The sequence below is a fragment of the Cyrtonyx montezumae genome, unplaced genomic scaffold (genome assembly GCF_038088225.1).
Source record: "Cyrtonyx montezumae isolate F1298 unplaced genomic scaffold, pur_monq_1.0 scaffold_8, whole genome shotgun sequence".
Taxonomy (NCBI): domain Eukaryota; kingdom Metazoa; phylum Chordata; class Aves; order Galliformes; family Odontophoridae; genus Cyrtonyx; species Cyrtonyx montezumae.
Window position 1 is genome coordinate 54,567,727 of NW_027072089.1, and position 26,005 is coordinate 54,593,731.

At 43.0% G+C, this 26,005-nt stretch overlaps 1 protein-coding gene across 1 annotated transcript in view; it reads left to right on the plus strand.

The window, feature by feature from the left end:
- The first annotated feature begins 167 nt into the window (after nucleotides 1-167).
- ZNF407 (zinc finger protein 407) overlaps nucleotides 168-26,005 on the plus strand; it is a 332,009-nt gene continuing 306,171 nt past the window's right edge. The window contains exon 1 of the mRNA XM_065753095.1: nucleotides 168-250. The gene's annotated coding sequence lies outside the window, so the exon portion shown is untranslated. The remainder of the gene's footprint in view (nucleotides 251-26,005) is intronic.

Consider the following 26,005-nt stretch of genomic DNA (forward strand, 5'->3'; position numbering starts at 1 on the left):
AGGCGCTTTGCAAATGGCTTCCCGCTCCTCGTGGCGCCGCGGCGCCGCACCCCGCGCACGGAAAGATGGCGGCAGCCGCACCGCCACGCGACGTCGCTCGCGCTCTGGCTTCCCGCCCCGGCGCCGCGTCACGTGAGCGGAGCTTCGCCCGCCCCGCTGCCCTTGCGTCGTGACGCAACGCGGCGAATCTACGGCGCGCCACTTGTGACCAAGATCACCACAAGCGGAGGCGGACGGCTCCCCCCATGAGGTAAGCGCGGCCGGCTGGCACGCGGCCGTTTCGCCTCCCGGCTCGGCGGCCCGGGGCAGGCGGCCGCTTCAGACTCTCGCGGGCGCTGTCTGTAGGGGCATCGGGCCGCGGTTGGCCTGCGGCCTGCTCGCCGTCTTCCCTCGGGCTTTTTGGGCCTCTGTGCTACCGTCGTTTTTTTTGCTCTTGGTGGGCGGGAGGCCAGCAGCTCTCGGCGGAGCCAGTCCGCTCGAGCGTTCCTGCCCCGAAGCGCGCTGATTGGCCGGAGAGCCGGGGGCGGGACGAACGCCTTGCGGTCCTATTGGCCACGGCCGGAGCCGAGTTTCGGCTCTTCCTTTACGCCGGGCCGCGAGGAGAGAGGAGGGGGGAAAGGAGACTAGCGTCGGGGGACAGCGGGGGGTGTCCGCCGGCCGTCGGCTCCGCCGTCACGCGGGAGCGCTGCCGGCCGGTGGGCTTCCAACGGCCGCACGGCGACGGTTGGGCGCGTCCGTGAGCGGCGGCAGGGCGCGGCTGGGCTCGGCTCTGCGCAGGCGCGATAGGGTGGGCCTGGGGCGCCTCCCGCCGCTGGCTCCGGGGAGCCCCGCTCTGTGCGTGTGGTGCGTGCCGGAGGCAGCAGCTCGGGAGCTCGAGTACCCAGCTGGAAAGCACCGAGACGAGCAGAACAGATGGCAGCGGTTCCTGGCGGTCGTGGGCCCGCGTAGGAAACGTGCAGCGCGCCTCACTGGTGGTGCGTAGTGCTAGGAGGAGATGTGGGATGAGCCACCCGGATCTTAGGCTGAGTTAGGAGTAGGCTGGCGCTCGAGGCAGCTCTGTACAGCTCTGTCATGGGAGGTGGCTCGAGATGTTCAGCACCGGAGGAGGACATGGGGCCCAAAGGCAGTCTTGCAAAGTTTTACTAAAAGTTTTAGTTTGACTCTTAGACTTTATATGAGAGACGTGAGAAGGAGAGAGCGCTCCCTTTAACATTAGCTGTAGCAAGTATGCAGTTTGCAACAAAATACTGTGTGCACATACCCAGTCTTACAGTGACAGTAACACTGACCTTGCCGATCACCTCCCCTGTTCTCCAAGTGCATGGAGGCCCCAGGTGCAGGCCAGGGCAGCCCTGGCTTGCTTCCAGTTCTTTGTTGCATCTCCCTGAGACCTTTCAGTACTCTGAAGCTGAAGTTTTCTCGAAATGGGACTCATATTTTGTCATGTCACCAGTTGGTTGCTTCTAGGACATCCTGCCAAAGTGCTTGGGTTGGTGTTCACAATTCCTAAGTATTGCCTGGCCCAGAGTATCAGAACTTGGTAACACCAGGGTGGTTTAGTCTTTGGTCTGTGACCTTCCCACTGAATGTCAGTACAGCATTAAATGTGTTTGTAAAAAAATAAAATAAAATATGCACCTACTTTTCTAAAGTTGTAAGATTTTTTGTCTTACTGGACTACGTTAAAACAAAAGCTCAAAGAATGTGAAGAAACAAAAAATGTAAAAGCATTCTGATTTCAAGTTTCTCACCTACAGAACTTCCAGTGGTGTCTTTTGCTTTGTAGGCAGAGGTTGTGCCTACCTTGCTGCTCAGGAACTTAAGAATTCTGGTGATTTTGTTTCTGGCCAGTGCTGCTTCTGCCATCTGCCACCAAAGGATATGTACTTATAGAACGGATTATAGCACATTGCGTGCATTTGCATTAAATAGGTGTGTAGGTTTTCCATTCTGTTGAGGAATTTAGCTAGAAAAAGAATATTATTCACAGTCAAGAATTCTGTCATCTGTGTTGCAGTGTCCAAACACTGAGATTCATGGAAAAGTATATTTCTACCTAATTCTGTTTGAAGCTGTGTTACATTACAAATAGAAACATTGTGGTATGAATGGTTTCCATCCTTCTGAGAGGAAAAAACAGATTCTTGCTGAATTCTACAAGAACTTGTATGTAACATCACAGAGCTATTAATTACCATTGAATCTGTTGCTTATTTTGGCTTTGGTACTGAAGGAATGAAAGGAGTCAAATGAGACAGTACCACCTATTTGAATGACTCAGTGAGTGTCAGATCTGAAGAAGCAAGATCTCACTGATGTTGTGCACCTAAACTTTCAAGAAGATTTTGATCTCAATCTTCTAACTGATCATAAGCTGACTTTCCATGAGGTAATGAATAAAATTGTTTCCTTTCCTGTTAGCTGGTCAAAAAGACAGGGAAATGGGTAGTATGAAATTATCACTTCTCAGAATAACATTCTGAAGGATACATTTTTATGCTGAGGAAAATTGCACTTTTTAAACACATTTCTGGATTTTTTCCATTTACAGTACTTTAATTTGTGCCATCGAGATGTCTTGGAGCTCATAGTATGAGTGTTGTGGTTTCACTAAAACAGCATTAACATCACACCGCTTTTGGTTGCTGAATGTGCCAATCCTATCAGCAGGGAAGAGTCACTGCCTTTATAGCACAGCGTGTATGGGTGGGGGAGTTGGTGAGGTGGGATGGAGCTGGAGCGGGTGGCCCTAATTAAACCAAGTCATTCCATACCGTGTGACACCATGGGGTAGGCCAGAAAGCTGTGCAGCACTAGCTAAGGGTATGATTGTGTGTGTTGGGCATTGGTCAGTAGGATGGGATCTTGTCTTGTGCTGGTGCTGTGCATCAGCCAGCAGCTGATGATTAATTGCATTGTAGCTATGTATTCTGTTATCATTGTGTTCTTGTTTCTGGTTTCCTCTTTTGTCTTAGTAAACAGTCTTTATCTCAGCTCACTGTTCTATTTCTAATTCTCATTCTCATCCCATTTGGAGGGGGATAGTGAGTGGCTGTGTGGCACTGAGCTGCCTGCTGGGTTACACAAAGGCTTAGGTTGGAAGGGACCTAAAAAATCATCTTGTTACAACCCCCTGCCATGGGCAGGTTAGCCACCCACAGATCACGCTTCCCCCATCCTACTTGGCCTTGAGTATGTATAGGGATAAGGCACCCACAACTTCTCTGGCAGCCTGTGCTGGAGCCTCAGTGCTCTTCCAAATATCTAACCTCTCTTTTAGTCCTCCTCTCTTTTAGTTTAAAGTCTCCTCTCTTTTAGTTTAAAGCTGATCCCCCTCCTGGTGATAAGATCCCTTCATGTACTGGAAGACCATAATGATGTCTTCCCAGAATCTTCTCCATGCTAAAAAAGGAAAAATAACTAGCTCACTCACCCTGTCTTCATAGGAGAGGTGTTCCAGCTCTCTGAGCATCTTCATGGCCCTCTTCTGGACCTACTCCAATAGCTCTGCATCCTTCTTGTGCTGGAATACGCAAGGCTGAGTACAGTACCCCAGATGGAACCTCGTGATGGTGGAGTAGAGGGAGGCTGTCACCTCCTTTGCCCTATTGGCCATGTCTTTTTTGATGCAGCCCTGGATACAGTTGGCCTTCCAGGCTGCAAGTACCTGCTTGATGGTTGGACTAGATGATCTTATAGGTCCTTTCCAACCTTATGAACTTATGAACTTATGCTGGTTCATGTCCAGCTTCTTGTCCCCCAGGACCCCCACCAGGTCTTTCTCTGCAGGGCTGTTTTCAATGAGTTCTACTCCTAGTCTTTAAATGTATTTGGGATTGCTCTGACCCAAGTGCAGCATGTTGCACTTGGCCTTGTTGAACCTCATTAAGTTCACTTCCTGGGGCTACTTTACAAGCCTGTCCAGTTCCTTCTATTGTGTAAACTGAACCACTCAGCTTGGTGTCATCAGCAAACTTGCTGAGGGTATGCTTCATCCTCCTGTTTATGTTATTGATAAGGTTGTTGACGAACAGCAGTCCAAGACATACCCCTGGGGGACACTATTCATCATCAACCTCAACCGTGACAGAAGTGTTGACCACAACCCTCTGGCTGCAATCATCCAAATGATTAGTTATCCACTGAATATTCCATATTTCTTTGTATTTCTCCAATTTAGACATAAGGATGCGATGCAGGTCCATGTAAAAGACTTGCACAAGTCCAGGTAGGTGACATCAGTTGACCTTCCTTGGTCAGCTGATGCAGTCGGTCCTAGAAGGGCACCAGGCTGGTCAGGCATGATCTGCCCTTGATGAAGCCATGTTGGCTGTCTCAGATCACCTGCTTTCCCTCGTGTACTGTGACGTCTCTTCCAGGAGGAATGTCTACATGATCTTTCCAGGCACAGACACGAGTCTCAGTGGCCTGTAGTTCCCTGGGTTTTCCTTTCTTCCTTTCCTAAAAATAGGAGTGGTTTACCTTTTTTTCAGTCACCAGGGACTTCACCTGATAGCCATAACTTTTCAAATATGATGGAGAGTGGCTTGGCAACTACATTGGCCAGTTCCTTCAGAACCCTGGGATGTGTGCTGTCTCACCTGTGGATGCATTCAGCCTCCATGGGAGGTGTGGGAAGCCTGACTGACAATGAAAACTGAAGCAGTGAAGTAACTGAAGTACCAATCCCCGGACCAGGAAGTTATTCTAAATGTGATTAATGAGTCTCTTGGATTGCTTGCAGCTCATGATGTTTTCCTAGAAGATATCTGTGTGGTTGAAATCCCCAGTCAGGGTGAGAGCCTGTAAGTGTAATGCTTCTTGTAGCTGAAGCAAGAAGGCCTTGTCATAAGTTCATAAGTTCATAAGGTTGGAAAGGACCTATAAGATCATCTAGTCCAACCATCCTCCTATCACTATCTCTACCCAACTACTAAATTAAGTCCTTTAGCACCTCATCTAAACGCTTCTTGAACAGCGCTAGGGATGGTGCCTCAACCACCTCCCTAGGCAGGCCATTCCAGTGCCTGACCACTCTTTCAGAAAAGAAATGCTTCCTGAGGTCTAATCTAAATCTTCCCTGGCGCAACTTGTGGCCATTCCCTCTCGTCCTGTCATTACTTATCAGGGAGAAGAGGCCTACCCCCTCCTCACCACAACCCCCCTTCAGGAAGTGGTAGAGTGCAATAAGGTCTCCTCTGAGCCTCCTCTTCTCCAGACTAAACAATCCCAGCTCCCTCAGCCGCTCCTCATAAGACTTGTGCTCCAGGCCCCTCACCAGTTTTGTTGCCCTTCTCTGAACACGCTCCAGGGCCTCAATGTCCTTCTTGTAGTGAGGGGCCCAAAACTGAACACAGTACTCGAGGTGCGGCCGTACCAGAGCTGAGTACAGGGGGATGATCACCTCCCTGCTCCTGCTGGCTACACTATTTCTAATACAGGCCAGGATGCTGTTGGCCTTCTTAGCCACCTGGGCACACTGCCGGCTCATGTTGAGCCGAGCATCAACCAACACCCCCAGGTCCTTTTCCTCTCTACATTCTTCAAGCCATTCTGCCCCAAGCCTATAGCATTGCATGGGGTTATTGTGGCCAAAGTGCAGGACCCGGCACTTGGTCTTATTGAACCTCATCCCATTTTGCTCAGCCCAGCTGTTCAGCCTATCCAAATCCCTCTGAAGGGCCTCCCTACCCTCAGGCAGTTTGACACATCCTCCCAGCTTTGTGTCATCTGCAAACTTACTGAGGGTACACTCAATTCCCTCGTCTAGGTCATCAATAAAGATATTAAACAAGATGGGCCCCAAAACTGACCCTTGGGGGACACCACTCGTTACAGGACGCCAGCTGGACTTAACTCCATTAACCACTACCCTCTGGGCACGGCCCTCCAGCCAGTTCTCCACCCAGAGAAGAGTGAACCTGTCCACACCACGGGCTGCCAGTTTCCTCAGGAGAATACTGTGGGAGACCGTGTCAAAGGCCTTGCTGAAGTCCAGGTAGACTACATCAACAGCCTTTCCCTCATCTACCTGTCTGGTCACCCAGTCATAGAAGGAGATGAGGTTGGACAAGCACGACCTGCCCCTGGTGAACCCGTGCTGGCTGGGTCTGATCCCTTTATTGCCATGCACGTGTTGTGTGATCTCCCTCAATAACATCTGTTCCATAACTTTCCCTGATACCGAGGTCAGGCTGACAGGCCTGTAGTTCCCCGGGTCTTCCTTACGGCCTTTCTTGAAGATGGGAGTCACATCGGCAAGCCTCCAATCTTGTGGGACCTCTCCAGATAACCAGGAATGCTGATAGATGGCAGAAAGTGGCTCGGCAATCACCTCTGCTAGCTCCCTCAGCACCCTTGGGTGGATCCCATCTGGCCCCATGGACTTGTGGCAGTTCAGATGGAGGAGAAGATCTCTGACCGTCTCTGCTTGAATCACAGGGGGTGCATTATGCACCCCGTCCCAGACTTCCAGGTCAGGGCAAGTACCATTTGGATAACTGTCCTGTCTATTAAAGACAGATGTGAAGAAGGCATTGAGAACCTCAGCCTTTTCCTTATCATCTGTGGTTATATTGCCTGCCTCGTTGAGTAAAGGAGGGAAATTTTCCTTAGTTTTTCTCCTGCTGTTAATATATTTGTAAAAGGGTTTCCTGTTCTCCTTTACAGCAGTAGCCAGCCTAATTTCAAGCTGGGCTTTAGCATTTCTAATTTTCTGCCTGCAGATCTTGGCCAGTTCTCTGTAGTCACCCCAAGTAGCCTGACCCATCTTCCAGAGGACATAGACTCTTCTCTCGGAGTCTCAACAAAAGATCCCGGTTCATCCACACTGGTCTTTTGCTCCTCCGGCTTGACTTACAGGACTCCGGGACTGCCTGCTCCTGTGCCTTTAAGATTTCCATCTTGAAGAGCATCCAGGCTTCCTGGACCCCTTTACCCTTCAGGAGCAAGTCCCAAGGGACCCTTGCAACAAGTGTCCTGAACAGGTCAAAGTCTGCCCTCTGGAAGTCCAAGGTAATAGTTTTGCTAGTCACCCTCTTGACGGCACCCAGAATAGCAAACTCCACCATTTCATGGTCACTCTGGCCAAGACAATCTCCAACCTTCACATCCCCTACTAGTCCTTCCCTGTTAGTGAAAAGTAGGTCAAGCAAGGCATCTCCCCTGGTAGGCTCTTGCACCAGCTGAGTCAGGAAGCAATCATCCACACATTCTAGAAATCTCAAGGACTGCTTCCTCTGCGCAGTATTGTATTTCCAGCATATATCAGGGAAGTTGAAGTCCCCCATGAGAACGAGTGCTGGCCATCGTGCAACATCTACGAGTTGTTTATAGAACATCTCATCTATTTCTTCATCCTGACTAGGTGGTCTGTAACAGACCCCCACCACGATGTCACTCCTAAGGACTATCCCCCTGATCCTTATCCATAGACACTCTACTTTGTCATTTCCAACCACTAGTTCTTCAACATCAAAACACTCTTTGATATAGAGAGCTATGCCACCACCCTTTCTTCCCTGTCTATCCCTTCTGAAGAGCTTGTAGCCATCAATCCCAGTATTCCAGTCATGGGAGAGGTCCCACCATGTTTCTGTAATAGCTACAAGGTCATAGTTAGCCTGCCTCACAATGGCTTCAAGCTCTTCTTGTTTATTGCCCATGCTGCGTGCATTGGTATAGATGCACTTCAGCTGAGATATCTGCCTCACCCCTTTTTTCAGCACAGCCTCCTTAGGCGCTTTACTGGAGAGCCCTGTTTTATCCCCTTCCCCCGTCACAGCTAGTTTAAAGCTCTCTCAATGAGTCCAGCTAGCTCCTGTGCTAGGATTCGTTTCCCCCTTTGGGATAGGTGTGTCCCATCAACAGATAACAGGCCAGGAGCCGAGTAAACTGTCCCATGGTCAAAAAACCCAAAGTGTCTATCTCTACACCAGCCTCTCAGCCAGTTATTCATCACTTGTGTTTTCCTAGCCCATTCTGTGTCCTTCACCGCCCCAGAAGGTATGGAAGCAAACACCACTTGTGCTCCCACCCCTTGAACTAATCGCCCTAATCCCCTAAAATCTCTTTTCATAGTTCGCAGACTTCTCTGAGATATTTCATTGCAGTCTGCCTGAACTACTAGTAATGGGTAGTAGTCGGTGGGGCGAATCAAGTCCGGGAGTCTTCTAGTAATGTCCCTGATTCGAGCCCCAGGGAGACAGCACACTTCCCTGCGGTTTGGGTCTGGTCTGCAAACAGGCTGCCCTTGATCGGCTGGATTTTGGTAGACCATTGGATTCCTTTATTGGTCTGGTCCATAATTTTAACCCACAGGCTCTCAACTTGATCATGGTTGTAAAAAATCTGTTCTGAATGAAACCAGACTAGAGGAACACATCCCAAACTCACAAAAAAGCAGCAATCCGTAGCTTCAGAACACAGCGAAGTCTTAATTATCTTTACTCAGTGCAAAGTATAAAATTATAGTAAGCGCTATCAAAATCACACTTCTTTGTGAAGAAATAACCCTAGGTCCATTTAGAAACAGTCAGTTGTGATGTCCTAAAAGAAAAATGCTTGTTTGTAAGACTCATGGCTGCTTTCCAGTGCTGCTTTAACGAAGTTGTTGATTGCTGATTGATTTTTTTTTCTCTGGGTAATCTGGCCTACTACTGAACTGCTGTCTGTAACTTCCTGGGTTTTATTTAAGTGGGCTGTGAGGTTGTAAATGTTATTGGTTTTCTTTGATCTGTAACAGTACAAGAATGCATTTTCTAGGTCTAAAATTCACTTTACTTTGCTTGAGAAGGGACCTCACAGCTCACCTAGCCCAGTCCCATGCCGTGGGCAGGGCTGCCCCCAGCAGCTCAGCTGCCCAGGGCCCCATCCAACCTGGCCTTGAGTGCCTGCAGGGATGGCACACCACAGCTTCTTTGGGCAGCTGTGCCAGTGCCTCACCGCCCTTTGAGCAAAGAATTTCTTTAGTTCTAATCTCAGCCTACCTGTTTTATTTTAAAGCCTCCTTATTGTATCACTGCGCTCCCAGAGTCCCTTTCCTGCAGGCAGTGGAAGGCTGCCATGAGGTCTCCCTGGCACCTTCTCTTTTCCAGGTTGAACAGCCCAGCTCTCTCAGCCTGTCCTCAAAGGAGAAGAGATTTCATTTGTTAAGTGTGGCATTTTAACAGACACTAAGGGGTTATGTGAAGCAGATAAGGTACGCGCTGTTCCAATGTTTAGATCTAGGTATTTGTGCCTCTAGCAATGAGTTACTTGCTACAGACATGCATATAGATACTTCTCTGTTTGATACTTCTTTGTTTTGCTGTAGTTAAAAATATTTTTTCTTGCTGAGATTTGCCCCATTTTTGAAATTTCAGAAGTCTCTGTCAAAGTATAGGTGTGAAAGTATTTAAATGTTAAAATGCATTGCAATTATCCAATCTTAGCCATTCTGTGACACTTTCAACAGTAATGCAAAGTCACTGATTTATTTAGAAATAATTTTTGGAATCCATATAGTAAAATAAATAGTGTCTAAAATACTTCATTAGGAAGCATTTAAGCAAGAAAGTTGAAAGCATGGGGTATTCAAAAGAATTCTGATTAAAAAAAAGAAACAAAAGTTTGTGTGCCACTTAGATTGCCTTTAAGCTAAGTGTTTGGTTTATTTGCTTCTGGTAGGTAAGCCATCAGAATGTTTGCTGTAAGGGCACGAGCTCAGCCACCCCGAGCTGGTTTTAAGACACGCCTTGGCAGGATGAAGCCTGCTGTGCCATCTGGTAAGGGTGGTGCAGCACAAGTTGGCACCTCCTGCTTTTGTTCTTGAGGAAAAGCAGAGCAGGGATGACCCTGCTGTGCCAGCTCCCTGCAGAAAGCATCACATGCTCCAACATGCTGCCTGGCATCTGTTCCCTGTGGACAGGTTGGGTGTTCCTAACAGTCACCACGTTGGCTGTAATGAGTGTGTGCTCCAACTGAGTGACACTCATCCTGCATGCCCGGAACTTGCCAGAAGTGCCAGATTTACTGCTTGTGTACTGCACTTGCACAGCAAGTTCTGGTGTGGGTGCACACTGCGTGGTGTGTGCAGTGAGAGCTCAGTGCTTCTGAGGAGCAGGTACTGACTTCCACTTGAAGCACAGCGTGTGCACCTTTCCCTGAAAAACATGCCATAGAAATGCAGCACTCTTTGTCTGCTAATGAGGAGAAAGGAATGCCTGTTGCAGGCTTGTGTGTTTGAGTGAGGTATAGTATGTTGTATTTCAGATGGGTTGTTCCAAGTACTTGGGAGAAAGGTAGTGAATGCCATACATTCAGTGAAGGAGAGCAATTGCTTCCTCCTAGTTCCTTACTATGTAACACGCCTTCTGCAAATGAGTCTTGGCATTAGGTTTAGGACACTGGATGTGTCGAAAGGACAACAGTGATCCCACTGTTTTGTTAGATTTGTTACGTTTGTCTTCAGCTTCAGTTTTCAATGCCAATACAGCAGAAGCTGATCCTGACAGCTCCTCACACACCTTGCACGTGATACAGATCTGGATGTATCTTACTCTTTAAAAGGAAGGGGTTCTCGCCTTACTTCATATAAATTATTAGTAGGATATACATTTCCAAGAAGCCAAAATAGAACGATAAAAAATCTTACAAGACTCCACAGGGGTTTTTTTTAATCCATGAGGGAGGTTCAGGTAGCACATATGGAAATTTTTTTTCTCCAAAATTGCAGTGAGGCCATGGCACAGACTGCCTTAGGGGGTGGGGGACTCACCATCCCCAGAGGTGTTGAGGAACCGCGTGGATGCGACACTGAGGGATGTGGTTTAGTGGGGAAATATCGGTGGAAGGCCAACAGTTGGACTAAGTGATCCTGGAAGTCTTCCCCAACCTTAGTGATTCCACGATTCTATAAGCTGCAGCTTGTCTGTTTATTTTGGCAGTGACGTAATTAAAGTGCATTGAATAGTCAGAATTACTTCTTTAGCACATGTATCCTGTACTGGGCACTGACGCTGTAAGTCAAAGCTATTTAATTTTGGACTGGATCCAGTGGTAGCATAATATCTAAGTTCAAAGATATGCTGCATAAAAATGTTTTATGGATGTTTTCTTCAAGATCTGCCTAGTTATTTTCTATTGTTTTCATTTCTATTGGTGTAACAATGGAATGATTTGAATTGCATTTGTTTTTTTCTTTTCTCCCTGTTGTTAAAATTTTCATTTTAAATTATTTACAAGCCTGAGACTTGAAGATGAGAGCCTAATGAATGCTTTTAAAAATAAAACCTTCTTCTTTAAGCATGTTCTGCTTCATGTTTTGAATTTATAACACAAGCCTTAATGAATAGTTTCCTAGTTACTCTCATCTTAGAATTTATGAGCTGTCCTATTTACAAGTTTTACCTATACAATGGAAAGATAATTCCTATTTATCTTAAATGAAAAGAACTCTTCTTGTTAACAAGCTTAAACTGCTAATTAGGGGTAATCTAGCAATAAATACTATGTCAAACCTTTTAACAAAGAGAAGATGCAATAGTTAGCATTTGGGCCTTTTCCTGCTGCGATTCATGTAGGAAATGTGTGTTATGTTTTTTTGGGATACCATTTGCATATAAGGTTGGTAAAAGGTATTTTAGGGAAAGACAGCTGCTTTATAGACTTTTCCTTACGAGTAGCAGTTCGATCTGTATCCCATGTTTAGGACAATATGTTGCTGGTCGTGTACTGCAGTGTTGGTCACTGTTGCAAGGCTTCAGAAGTACAAAAGACGCATGAAGACTTCATGTGTGCGTGCGTGTGATGCTTTGTTAACAGTTAAGCTTTTCTGCTCAAAAATATAGTATGACTAGTAGTAGTTGTTTTAAATGTACATTAACGTAATTTAATCAGGAAGGAAAGAAAACCCGGGACTAGAATTTGATGTCATTTACATGAACATAAATCGGAGTATCTCCATTCAGTGTAACAGAATTTTTTCAATTTGCGTCAAAATGATGAAAATCAGAACCTGACACAAGCTTTCCATCTCATAGTTTGTGTGTAGAAAAACAAAAACAAAGAAATGAAATTGGACTTTTTTTTTTGACCCAAGAAACCTTGAGCTTGGTTTAGGGCAGGAGTTTTGTAATGTGGTGTTGTTTTGTGCTAGTACTAGGAGCTTTGCAGGTATAAGAAAAAACATCTTTTTGTTGTTATTGCTCGTGATTAGACTTCAGTTGTCAAAGTTACAGGTTTGTGCACTTGGCAGCTATGTGAAGCCTAGGTAGCTTGAAACCTCTTGAAAAGTATTTTCATGGAATTCTTTGCGTGTTCCTCTGATAATACGTCCCTGAGGCTGTATGTGGGATTTGCTCTCTGTTTGATTTTCTCTGTGCCACCCAGGGGACGTGCAGCAGGGATGGCAAAATGAGGAAGGAAGGAGAGGAAGAGGCTGAAGAGAAAGGGAGTGTAGATTGGGCTTTGGAGGTGTCCCTTCTGCTGCTCCAGAGTGGGTGTCTGTTGTGACGAAAGGAGCAACTTCTCTTGGAACACAGGAATCCCCCTTGGGCACGAGATGTTCGATGCATTCGACAGTTGTTCGAGGAGGAAAAGAAAACACCTGAGAATGCATTTTGCAGGCTCTGTTCAGTCCACTCAGTTTCCATTTCCACATAAGAAACATGCTGAGATATGCAGGTGAAGGCTGGCTTGAAGGAATAGCTTCTTTTCTTGTTATCATCATCATGGTTTTTGGTGTTACTGTTATCAGTACAGTATGTTCTGAGGTAGAGTGTTGAATACACTGTTGGCTGTTTTTTCTTTTTTTTTGGCCAAAGAAAATGGGCATATTTGTATGCAAAGGGTAAAAATTGTAAATTATGTTTCAAAACTTTTGATGGTATCTGTACTGGAAGAGGTAAAATACTTCACACAGATATTGAAATTTTATTTGAAGAAAACACCTAGAGAAAGAAAAAATGATATATTCCCTGAAATAACATTGCAGTAGGAATTTTGCTTGATAGAAGAAGATGTTCAGAGTGCTGGAATTGTCTAAGCCATCAGAGCTGCCTAGCACAAATAATTACATAATTTCACACCTTCCAGTGAAGTCGGACCCTGATTAAGAAGCTGACAGCCTGAGAGTCCGCTCCTTGACAGTGATGTCTGTATTCCCTAAATTTGTAGAGACTGAGTCCAGGAAAACAGAGTGAAATTTAAACCATTTGCTTTGAACCTTCATTGACAAATGGAGAATATTTTTCATAAGGAAGTTTTCATACTTCACTACCTAGGTGTTTCAACTTCTCCACTTTCAGCTGGTGTATATTTTGCTGATGCCTGGTCCTCTCGCTATCTTGGTCCTCACTGTCTTTCAGTATGTTTGATATTCATATTTCTTTTTTATTCCTTCTTCCTTGCTGTGCTTTTTTACTTCCTTTTCTTAAACAAATAGATGATATGGTAATATGAACTCTAATAGGAAAAAAAGCATTGTTTAACTCAGTTGGGGTACTGCTAATCCAGTCACCAAATGTAACCATAACACAGCATGCATTTTAATTATTAAGTATAATGGAAACTTTGCATTTTAAATCTAGAGCTATAAACCACTTTTTTTGAAAACGCACACTCCAGCACTCTGATTTTAGCTCATAGTCTGTTACAGGGCAGTGTTCTTTGATCAGTTATTAGGAGCTGAAGATGAGTAGTGTTCAGCACTTTTGGTAATTTTGAGAATACATAGAAGAGTCACTGCATGTCAGTCTGAAGCTCAGTCCTGTTTGCTTTTAATTATTAAGCATGTGGCTGGATGGAGCAGTGCAACAATGTGTATGGAAGGCAGCTGTGCTGATAATGTCAAATAAGGAAAACTGAAAGACATTTTCAAGACTAATACTCCCCAAAATTCCAGTACTTTGTAAGGTGCGCTTCAGAATTAAATGGCGTATTGTTGAGGTTTTGCTTTTAGGTATGTATTTATTTGAATAGCTCTACAGAGTGCTCCTAATGCACTTTCATTGTCTTTCTACTAAGAAATGCCAAAGGGTAGAGCAAGTACTTTGTGTTTGCTCATATTTGGTCAATGCCTTCTTGAAATGAATACTTTTTTTCTATTAATTCTGAGAATAAATATATATAATAAATTCTGGCGTTAATACTCTTTGTGTCTGTGCTTTTTAGCATGAAAAACAATAACACTCATAGAGGGAATGTGGGTTTTTAGTGAATCATTATGGAAGCTTATTAATTTGTCCATCAGATGTGCACGCTTGGAGCTCCACTGTGTTTTCAGAAATATAGGACATAATGTTATTCAGCAGCTCCCTCTGGCTTGGCCGGGGCTTTGTTAGATGCCTGCTTCTGGGTACCAGGATGTTTTCATCAGCTGGCACGTCAAGGTGCAGGACCAAGGCTGTCCAGATTTGTGAGAGGTAAAGAGCATGCTTTAGCAGTCAGTGTTATCGCTTCCTTTTGCCCAGGTTACCTGATACAAGAGCTGTGCTTTCCTGACTTCAGCACTGTGCTCACTGTCTTTCTCCTGCACCTTGAGGAGCTATGCCATGTGATATTGATATTAGATCCTTAACATTCTTACCTCATCGTTCTTTTTGCTCATGTGTAATTTTTGAGTGTATGTCTACATTGTTATGTATAAATATTTCAGAAATATCTTCTGCTGTCTGTTGTGCAGATAATCTGAAATTAGAAGAACATCTTCTCTTTCCAGATGCTTTTGAAATGTACCTAATCACCCCTACTATTTTTTTCTTAGGAGTGTTGTTTCCTTTTGCGTGGAAGAGCAGTCTGACCCAGTTCTTCCTAGGCCTGGAGTTCTTTGCCTCTTCCTTTGTTCAGCTGGACAGTTTTAACGTGTAGAAGAAGTTGATCTGGGTCAATAATTTTTATTTCCAGTCTTTCGAGGAAGCAGGCAACAGGAGGCAGAAGACACCTCCGTGGTGAATGTAAAGAAGGGGTTAGTTCTCTGCTTTTCCATCATCCTTTACTGATTCTCATCTGTTTATCAATGTCTGCTTTATCTACATGTACAGATTTTGACTGTATTTTGCTAACTTTTTGGCCTTAATGATATTATTTCTTAGTTATTTTGCTTAAAGCAAGAAGTATAGAATCATAGATTCCAAAACAGCAATTCACTGTAGAGTTAGAATGAGTGTAAACCTAAAAGGTAGGAAGAAAGCATTGTCCTTAAGGCTGCTTTTTGAAGCTTTCCTTACAGAAGGCCATGCTTTAAACCACAAACACCTCCAAACTGTAGAGGGCCAGTCAATTTCTAAACATTCTATTCATGTTCCAGGCAGCAAATCACTTGTACTGCCCTGACAGGTTAGTCAAAGAATCACTAGCAGTGAGCCTTTGCTGATGAATAAAGTTAGTTGGAGCCTGCCTGAAGGCTGATGCTTCGGCTTGTCTCGTGTTGCCTTATTATGACATTAACCTTCTTACGCATGAATTGTTTTCTGTACTCATTTATCTATATTAAATGAAACACTTTTAATATGTTTTAGTCCTTCTGCTTCCATGGACTGATGTTTTCTGGCTGCTTCTATCTTCCTATTGCAACTTTCCTCGCCCGGCGTGCTGTCCAGTCTCCAGTTCTGGAATTCTCAAGTTTCAGATCTTTAACTGGAAGAAGACCTCTTTTGTTTTTATCTCTGACATGGACATCTTGTGCCATTGGTAAAAAGGTTGTTTCTTGCCATTCCCCTCATTTTCAGTTTCTCACATTGGCAGCAGTGTGGGTGACCCTGGCAGCGAGCTGTGGCAGCCTGCTCCCAGCCCAGCTGTGCAGTGGTAGCTGACACTCAGTATCCATCCATCCTCTGGGGGCAGTCCTGCTGGCCATCTCCCTGCCAGGGCCTGTGGGTACAGGGCATGGGGTAAGAGGGAAGCCCTGGCTGGGCACAGTGGGCAGAGTGCACCAAGGGGCTGTGCTTCATCTCCCTGGGGTGAGCTGTGACTCCTCAGCCTGCATGGCCCCAACTCTGCCCTTCCCTCCAGGGCATTTTTGTGTGAAGGCAGTGGGCAGGACAGCTGTGGGGCTGCACAGCCCTTCCTTGCCCGATATCGGCAGCTGAGCAAAGAAGTTCCTACTCCGATTGCTTTTTTCTTCTCTCTGTGGCTTTCTCATCTTGCTCCTGGAATGGTTTTATTTATTTATTTATTTTAAAATTCGAAAAGGAAAAGTGTACCAACTCTCAGTGTGAAGTGAATTTTTACAGCCCGGTTGTAAATTCCAAAAAACTAAGGGGTTTATAATGGAAATGCTTAGAGAGGAGAAGGGAGGGCATGCCATAATACATATGTAACCTTCTTTCCCTCTCTTTAGTGAATAGACCGTTTAAACTAAATTAAGTAAAGGATATAAATTCTGTTGTTTCGGTTTTTAATATTTCATGGCTGATTTTATAGATAAAAATTACATTTAACAGTAAATATGAAGAAGAATTTATACAGCCTGTTCTAGTTTGATATGGAACAGCAAATCCCATTTCTCTGTAGCTGTAAAGAAAATTCATTATAATGACTTCAGTTGTAAGAGATGGCTTCATTGTGATTAGTTACACTGATAATAAAACAACCTTTTTACCAATGGCACAAGATACATGGGATCTCATGTGTCTGCTTTTTAATAGCCTTGAATTTGTGTATTTGCTATCTTTATTCTGTAGTCCTTTTTTCTTTTATAATTGGGCACTTAAAAAACCTGCAACTTATTAAAAATAGGCTAATGCCACTTAATTTTTCATTCTTAATTGAGTTTTCTAAATAACAACTAATTTTGATTGCAAAAACATATTTTTATTTCTCTGTTTTCAACTGCGAATAACAATTTCAGGAGATAAAATAATAAAATCTGGGTATCTGACATTACTGTCTGAGGGTTTTTTAAGCATTTGAAGCAGTGTCTTGACTTTCAAATGCCCTCTTCACAGTGACTTGAGTTGAATTTAGAAGTTTTTTGCATGCATTCTTTTTATTTATAACAGTAGTGGCAGTGGGGTGTCTTCTAACTAGCTGAGAGCCCAAGTGTAGACTTCTCTGCGAGAGGATTTTGTGAGGAATTCATAGCTGTATTTTTTTCCTATGTATGTGCCTCTAAGAATACTTAGATGACCTAAGCACGGTAATGCAGAATTAAGTTTGATGAGAAAGATATAGTGGTTGTTTTAATAGGAACCTTTGCATATTTATTTAACTGTGATTTGTGCTGTTACAGAGGTTGAACAGGGAAAATCTTCTGTATGGTTAACTTTATAGAAAATGTATCATATATTAGAGTCTTGAAAAATGGAGCTAGTGCTAGGAAATGATGTTTTTTAATTGTAAAATAGAATTACAAGGAACTGTTAGAAGTGAATTCCTTTCCTGCTTCATGTAAAGTGAAAGGATCTACAGGGGAAGGCTGCAGAGCTGACGAAACAGAAGTTGTATTTGATTATCAAATATTAATGGAATTTACTGGAAAACAAAAATCTGAATCATAGTGCTTTGGAAAAGTAGGATGTAATAGTCTGGTGTTCTGGAAAATGCAAAATGGAATGGGACACTTAATATTATGTTTTACTTTAGAAAATACAAAGACAGTTTTGCTCTTGTTTTCTGTAAGCTTTGTTTCAGATTGTTATCTTTTTTCCCCACTGATGATTACAGCTGGGACAAGAAATCCTGTGGAACTTTTTAATTTCACAGGTTGAATACCAGGAAAATAGCTACTGGTGAGTGAAACATGGGGATGTTTCCCACCTGAGATGGGGGATGTTTCCCCCTTTTTACCACCTGAGAATCAAATAGACTGTGCCTGTTCTCTTTGGTAAAGGAAGCAGGCAGCCTGTCTGGCTTGCAGCACGCTTTCTGTGTCCGTATTCCTCCATCAGAGAAATTAGCTCTGTAATTTGGGCTGATGTAGCTCCATTGCTTAGTGAGCTGAGACTTGAGGAGCCCAAGTGCTGCCCTGTCTGTGGTGGTGAGAACTGGCTTTGTATCCTGGCTGCACTCTTATAAATCATGATGCAGGTAAGCCCGTAAGCTTGCGATCCTCCAGACCCTTGTGGAGTCTGAACTGAGTGATAGCCTACTTAGTAGTATGTCAATTTTTTTCTCTAAGGAAATGCTGGGACAGCTGTAATTTCTTACTTTAGCTTGGTCTCTGTGAGCTTGCCCATTGTCACCGCAGAATATGTTTTCTTTGTTCATTAAAACCTATTGATCTCAGGAAAGTTTGTAAGATTGATTTTAACTCAGAGCTTTTCAGGGAATTAGTAGTATTTTTAGTAATAACACTCTCCTAATGCGTTCCCAATGCAGAGTGATGTATAGCGGAACAAAGGCAACGTGCACAAGTTCCAGGCCCCAGGATATATATGAGGACAAATCAGGTGGTCCTGTTGGTGTGCGGTGCAGGGAGTTTATCTGGAAAGGATCCCTGAGCCTGTTGCAGTTGTTTAAGCTGCTTGTCCGAAAGGGGTCTGAGTAGAAGGAGGCGGTTCTGGGGATCACTGGATTTGCTGGCACCTGTTTTTCCTCCCTGCTACTGATGTTAACCCTGAGTACTTCACCTTTGGGTTCTCTGCTGCATCTAGAAATTGGGTAGAGGAGAAGACTGTTATCTTGGATCCTGTCTCTGATGTTTTTCAGTGAGGTCTTTGATGGTTTGGGGCCCTGGCTGGAGGTATGATTTTGTGATAAACTGAAGAAAATGGACTGTAGTCCTGTAGTAGCTGTTGCATGATGTACCTCAACATAAGAAAAAGAATTTGCACCAGTTATCCAGGTGATAGAAAACTAATAAGCAAGGTGCAGCTTTTTGATAGAACAAAATAAAGCTGCATAATTTGTATAAGGTGTAGATAGTAAGTGTTGTGGTACCCAGTGCAACTGCAGTGCACACACTGTTCCTAGAGGAGACATGGAAATTTTCACTGCTAGTTGAATCCTTGTTTAGGAGTGCACTTGAACATTTGTGCCTGACCTAGGAGGAATCATTCTGAAACTATTCCTGTGCTCAAATATATTGCTAATTCTGAAAGATTACAAAGTTTCAGGGCCTTAGATGGGCACAAAATTTGTTGCACTGACACAAATAGATGTGGAACAAATGGATACTATTGATAAACAATGGCATTTGAAACCTTCCTGCTGTTTATTTCCAAGTATCAGCAATGTGAATTCTGTATGCAGGCGGTTAGTTGGGGGTTTATGAGTGATGGCAGTGTCCCTTCTCCTCTCTGGTTCCTTCCTGGAAGACCTGTTGGGAACTTCTTCCTGCTCTGCGTGGGCTGCAGCACAAAGCAGGTGCTGCTCTTGCCCTCATCTTTCTGTTTCTCTTCCTTCCATCGCTGGAGCTAAGGCACCTTTTGTAGCTTCATGGCTCAGCTCAGGCAAAGGGTGTGGGGAATGTGAAGGGAAGAAGCTCCACGTTGTGCCATGAGAGTAGCTTGTGATTCATTACAGACACTGCAGAAGGCAGCAACAGTTTTTGTCTCATCTCATACTGCACGTGCAACCATAACATCTGGATGCCTCCCGTTGCTGCCGTTTATTTACTTCCATCTGTTGTCACAGTCAGCGATGGAAATTAGAGTAAAATCCAATGGTAAACTCTTGAACTTTTCAGCATGCGGAAGTACGGAGCTTCAAAGGCTGTTCAGTGACTTCAGCTGAAGCATAGGTTTGTGTGATTGAAAACAAGTAACAGTTATTACGGAGGAAGACAAGTCTTACACTGCTGTGCATGGGTAAATTTTGGTGACAATCATCTGAGGTTATCGGAGAGAAAATCACCCTCTCTGTTGCAGAGGAGATGGCAGTGCTATTGTGATTGCTTGTGTGTATTAGAAGAAACTGTTGAGGAGAAAAGGTGTAATTTGACATGCAGCCTTTCCACTGAGTGTTAAGGGTTTATCACCTATGTAGCTGAAAACTGTGTACAGCTATCGTCTTTTTGAACAGTTTTCTAATGATGGATATTGCTTTCTCTTCGTTAGAGATACAGTCATACAAAGAAATGAAGCTGCTGCTTATGTTCTGCTAAGTGTACTGGAGAGCTAACGTACTGTGACAGGGATTAGGGGCAGCATCTACAGCGCAGAGCCCTTCTGAAATGAGAAGCAGCCCCCACTTCACCCATTCCTCCCTTCCTCCCCCTCTGCCTTATTTAAGGAACGTAACTGGAAAATCAGAACTGAAAAGAATGTCGGGATTTCATGTGTCTTACAGGATTGAGCTGAAATACTTTGTGTGCTCACTTCTGTTTCTTTGTACAGAGAAAGAGGTTTTGTCTCTGTGTAATAAGCTAAGAGATAAAATTGGGTACGTTGCTGTGTGTTAATGCTGATACTACCTTCATCTGATACATTCATATATGTAAACATACATATTCTAATGAGCGTATATTTTAACTTACAATAATATCGGCTGTCATTTCTGTAGATATGCCTACTAAAGAGATGTGTAGGGCATTTTTGTTTGAACTGCTTCTCTTGGTTACAATGCAATTACTTCCTTTTGTGAAGTGGCCACCAGGTGTCAGAAGAATGCTTTTATTTTTATTAATTTCTCCTTTTCTTTAGAAGTATGTGTGCACTTTGTGTTCTTCTCTGGAAACTTTTCTTAACCTACTGCACGAACAACCCTGTCTTCTTATGTTAGGTGTTCAGTGAAATATCATATATAATATCAGTGCAGCCCTTTTCACCTCATTGGCCTATTGAAACATCGCAGCTGAAAGCAGGAAGCACGGTAACACTGAGTATGTACGTATACGAACCAATTCCTGTATGCATTCTTTGCTGCCACCATTTAAAAGATGAGAATAAGTACATTAAACTAAACCATGTGGGTGCGTTTGATCTCAGTGGAAGTTAGAGTCAAGGCAAAGCAATTAAAACAATCATTCAGAAAATACTAACATTTAAAGCACATTGGATTTCCCTTCCTGCCTTTTACCATTCTCCTTCCTGTTGATGTCTTTTATATACCTTTGGTGTCCTAACTTCACACTGACTATGATATCTATTTATTTAATTAATTTAGTTCCACGTGCTTGCACTTGGTGTGGATTAAATGCACCCAAACTGTTGTCTTTCTGACTTTAATTTGTTAATAGTTTTGGTTAGGTAATTTTTTACATACTACAAGGTATTGCTCAGTGAGTTTCTTCTAGTTCCTATCTCCATCCTGCATCTGGATTCTACTTAGAAAATGGGCTCCTGGCTGCCAGCCCAGAGCTGGGCACTTGCATTGGGCTTTCCAGCTGTGCTGCTGCCCCTCCTGGTGCTAGCAGACGTGCTGCCTGGGTAGTGATGGCCAAGGCCTCTTGGCTGCTGCTCCTGTCACAGTGATGCCAAAAACAAAGGGCCAGTATGGCCATTTCTCTTGTGTTCTCTTTGTTTTAAGAGAAAGTTGATGAAAATTTAGTAAACGTTGTTGAATATTAGCTATCAGAATGTTTGTCTAGGAAAATTGTACTCCATGAGTCTTATAGGAGTAGAGAGTCAGGGTTTCTAGGGTAAAACATTCTAAGAGCCATTTGGAAGAAATAACACTTTGTCTTTTTCTGCAAGAATGCAGTGAAAAGTTAAAACTTCTAACATCTTTTTGCAGGTGGCAGCCTGAGAAGCATTTGTGCTTCCTCTGACACATTTCAGTGTGCCCTACCGTGTGTAAGAGGGCAACGCAGCCTATGATAGAGAAGAGATTCAAATTGCATTTTTTCTTTCTGTCTAGTTTTAATTGTCAGAGTTGGTCAGAATTGCATCTTCCATGAAGCCATGTAACTGGGATTCCTCACAAACCAAGAGACTCATTACTCTGTATGAAAATGTGATTATATTGTTCATAGATGTTTCCCTCCAAGAAATGGACCTGATGATGAAACTGTTTTAAATATATTTAAATGGTGCTGTTCATTCATAAATATCACAGTCCTATAGAAATATGATATTTCTCTGATTGTGAGTTTGATGTATATTTTTATTTTTATTGCTATATTTATGCCTTCCTCTGGAAATAGAACTTTGAGTTTACAGTTCACAACACAGAAATCTCTTTTAAAGTTCAAAAATTGAAGATCTTGGGGTTATTGAACGCTTTTTAGGAACTATTAGTTCAGTTCTCTTATTTTATGCCTTGAACGTGCAATTTTCTGACAGCACTTAGAATTACGTATCCAGGCTTCTTTTTGTATGTGTGTGTGTGGACTCTCCTCAAAGCAAATCCAGTGAGTGATCTGCACTGAGCGACGTTTGGTCCTCTCTGAAGTGAACGAATAATGAAGAAGCTCTCCTTTCCATTTTTTGGGGGGCATGAGTTAATATATATCTATATTTTATGTCAAGAGTTCATAAAGATTTCCTTTATTTTAGCATTATCCCCCAATCTGAAGGGCTTTCAGTGGTTTGGAGGCAGAAAAAAAGACAGATGTGAGTGCAAGGTGATGCCCTTATTGTTCCTTCTGATGTCGGTGAGAAAATGACATTAATGAGTGCAGATAGACAGCGCAGATATTGGGCTGATCAGTGGGCTCTTTATTTTCTTATTTTAACTACTGAAGATGCATCAATGAGGAAGTTTCAAAGTTCTTCATCTTCGAAAGGCTATATATAGCTTGTTTGGAAGTCTCTTCTGGAGGCTCTGGTGTGCTAACAAAATGAGTGGCTTTTCATAAAGAAAAGGATTCTGATTCACAGCTTGAAGTTCCAGCATTTTTGAGCTACAGAGAAGCTCACATGTAATTAATAGTTGAACTGAAAAGGTGATCCTTTTTCTGTTTGAACCAACAATACTATCTTTTCTGTTCCATCAGTGAGAGACTGTTCTCTTAAATACTCTTTATGAAGGAAGAGAATTACCTTTGTCAGACACTAAGAAATACCTGTAAGTTGATGAAGGAGGATGGTATGCCTTTGCAAATGAGAAAATGTTTATTTGGCACAAAGGTTTTATATCAAGTTGTTCAAATTCAGCTTTGTTCTATCTTTTTAAGGAGCTCCTTAAAATGTTCTTGCTTCATTGTATCCATGATTTCACTGAAATAGTTAAATGTCTGAAAAAGGGAATTTTAATGGGGAGAAAATAAATTTGTTTTCCATTGTAGCAGAAATGCTAAGTCATGGCTTGAACCAGTGACTGAGCACCTGGTGGGAAGGCAGGGGCAGCCCAGAGGTGCTCAGGTGCATGCAGTGTACCTGAGTGACCAGATGGAGTGGAGCCAGGATCCAACCCTTCCCAGACTTCATTTAAGGGTTGGCAGTGGACTGAGAAAGAGGAGAATCTTTAGCTGTATTAGCTTCTGTGACACAGCCAAAATATTCTGTTATGGACTTGTAATTAAAAAATGTGCGTTGCCTAGTATATGTGGCGAAGATTTTGGTATGTTTCCTGTGCAGATGTAGCACACGGAACATTCTGAAGATCTTAAAAACATGTTTAACTTCTTGTGAGCACTTGAGAAATTAGTGAAGAAAATCATTATGCTCAGTGCTTAGCTAATGTTCCCAGTAGAATTATTGAGCTTATCACGAATGTTAGGGCCACAACAGGTTTCTTTTGAAAACTTATGAACAGTAACGTGCTGCAAAGAACCTTAAAATGCATTAGGTAATGTATGACTGTCTCCACGCAGAAGAATTTGTTAACCTGAAGCTAATGTGCCAAATTAATTTTTGGTCATATCTTTTAAGAATCTGTTCAGCTATACTTAATTTATATGAACATTAACAAAAGATTTATGTTACAAAAAGTCAATTCACTTTTGAGTTAGAACCGCTCCATTTTGAACATCAAGGGTGATGCTGTTGGATGGAACTGAGTATTACACTGCTGAAGTTCTGAAGATTTGGCTCTGTTCTGTGTTCCCAGTGCTCAGCTGTGTTGTACCTGTCCCGTCTTATTGGTGCACTCTCAGGGCCTGCATAAATCCCATCTGATATATTCGTGCAACACATTAGATGCTTACCCGTTATCTAAAGCATTGTTGTGCTTTAGATAATTGTTACTTGGAAAAACTTTATGGGAATCCTTAAAAAGTGAAGGCAGACTGAATAGCGTGAGAGCTTGCATCGGGGTTGTTGGCTTTATGAGAAATACTGAGTGTCTGTGACGTGGAGTACATCTTGGAGAGCTGTAGGGGTTAGCTAAGAAGGCTGGGACATATATCTGCATGTCTGTATTGTGTATGTGAATATTTTAATTTCATATTGAAATTATTGGCAATGAGATTTGAGTTTTGCATTTTACATCTGCCTAGCAACCCATTTGTGACTACAATTTACGAAGATAGAAAAATTATATATTTCCTTTATTTTAAGTGTATTAAGTAGTCCTTAATTAATGCATTATGACTGACTTGAATCCAACCAGTCAAGGTTGCCAGAGCTGGTATTGCGATGTGGGATTTTCACTAGCACACAGAGAAGGATGAACTTCTATTGAAGAGTTAGTGAACAAATGATGAGAAGTGAGGCTCAGCCTGCAGGTACAGCATGCAAATAACCAGACACCTTTTCTGAGGTTTGCAGGTGGCTATTGGAAATGAGCTGAGCAGGTATGGCAGGGAAGGCTTGTTCTGAAACTAGCTGATGCCTTTCTGTGACAGCTGGGAAGCATCCACCTTAGGTGATTACTGCATCGCTGGCTGAAAGTGGTTTGCGACTACTGTCAGAGATTGATCTAGGTGTGACAGCACTTTAAGGTTTAAATCAAATTATAGGATGACTTTGAATGGGCATGAAGCATGTCAGAAGAGAGTATGGTGAGGAGCCACAAATCCTCTACTTATTAATACAGCTCGTATGTGTGAATTTTTGTCAATGGAGAAGCCACTAATTATCCATCTACAGCCTTTGATAGTGGAAATTTCCAGTGCAGGTACTAGTTCACTGCTGGACAGGTTCTCTGATAAATCAAATGCTCTGAGAGGAAAGAATCCTATAAAGAAGATGGAGAATTGTTCTGAGGTTGCAAATTGTCTCGTACAGCAAGAAAAAACTGTTCTTTTTTTTTTCCCAGGTCATATAAGGGAAGAACGGTAAGGTCTCAGTAGTGGGCTGCGGAAGCGCAGTGAGAAAAAGGACCCATGGTTGCTGCTTGCAGACGTGTAAGGATGGACTTGTAGTGCTTGTCCTTGAAGCAATTTCTTGATGTTTCTTAAGCAAGATATGTTCAGTATATGCAACCTCTTTGTATTCAATTGACAGATAAAGCAGAAAAGCAATTTTGTCTTTACTTCCATAGATAAGTCCAGCTATTTTGGGTACTTTTTCCCAGTTTAATAATTTGTTAAATAGTCCTCAAAGATATTTGTTCTTGAAATGTACTTGCATTCCTTTCTTTTTTCTTTTTGTACACTGCATTGTCTGTTATATAATAAATATTATAATTATTTAATCTTGTCAGGAAGTACTTAGGTGTGTAGTCGTGGGCTCATTCAATGGATAACTGAACAAAAAATCTGGATACTTGGATCTGTAACAAACTGACATTTGCATCATAGCATAAAGCACACAGATAAACATTTAGTATTTAATCACCTGTGAAAAAGAAATGCACTTCCAATTCTCAATCACACCATATCAAAATGAAAAGGGAATAAATGTCTATTTTATTTCTCACTCTTATTCTCCTTATAAGTTGTGCTGGTAGCATCAGATTTCTGGTGGTGACATCTTTTTGGGAACAAGAAGGTCATACTGAGCAGCTGAGAGGAAGCTTTTGGGAACTGGATTTGGATGGCTAGAGTTTGTGCTGGGCTTCAAAGATACTTTCCCTTCCCCCTCTCACCCCCCCACCCCCCGCACACCCTTTTTTTGTTGTTGTTGGGAAATGAAGCTCAGAGGATAGAAGGTATTCCACAAATGGTGGAGAACTATGCTTAGATAGTGATATATTTTTTTAGAACGTGTCTCTGTTAGGGTTTTTCCTCTTCAGTCAGTAATCTTAATTGGGAAGGAAAGAAAATCTCATAGTACTTGAAGTTTGTGCTGGGTTTGTTTTGCTTGTTGTTGCAGTCGTGACC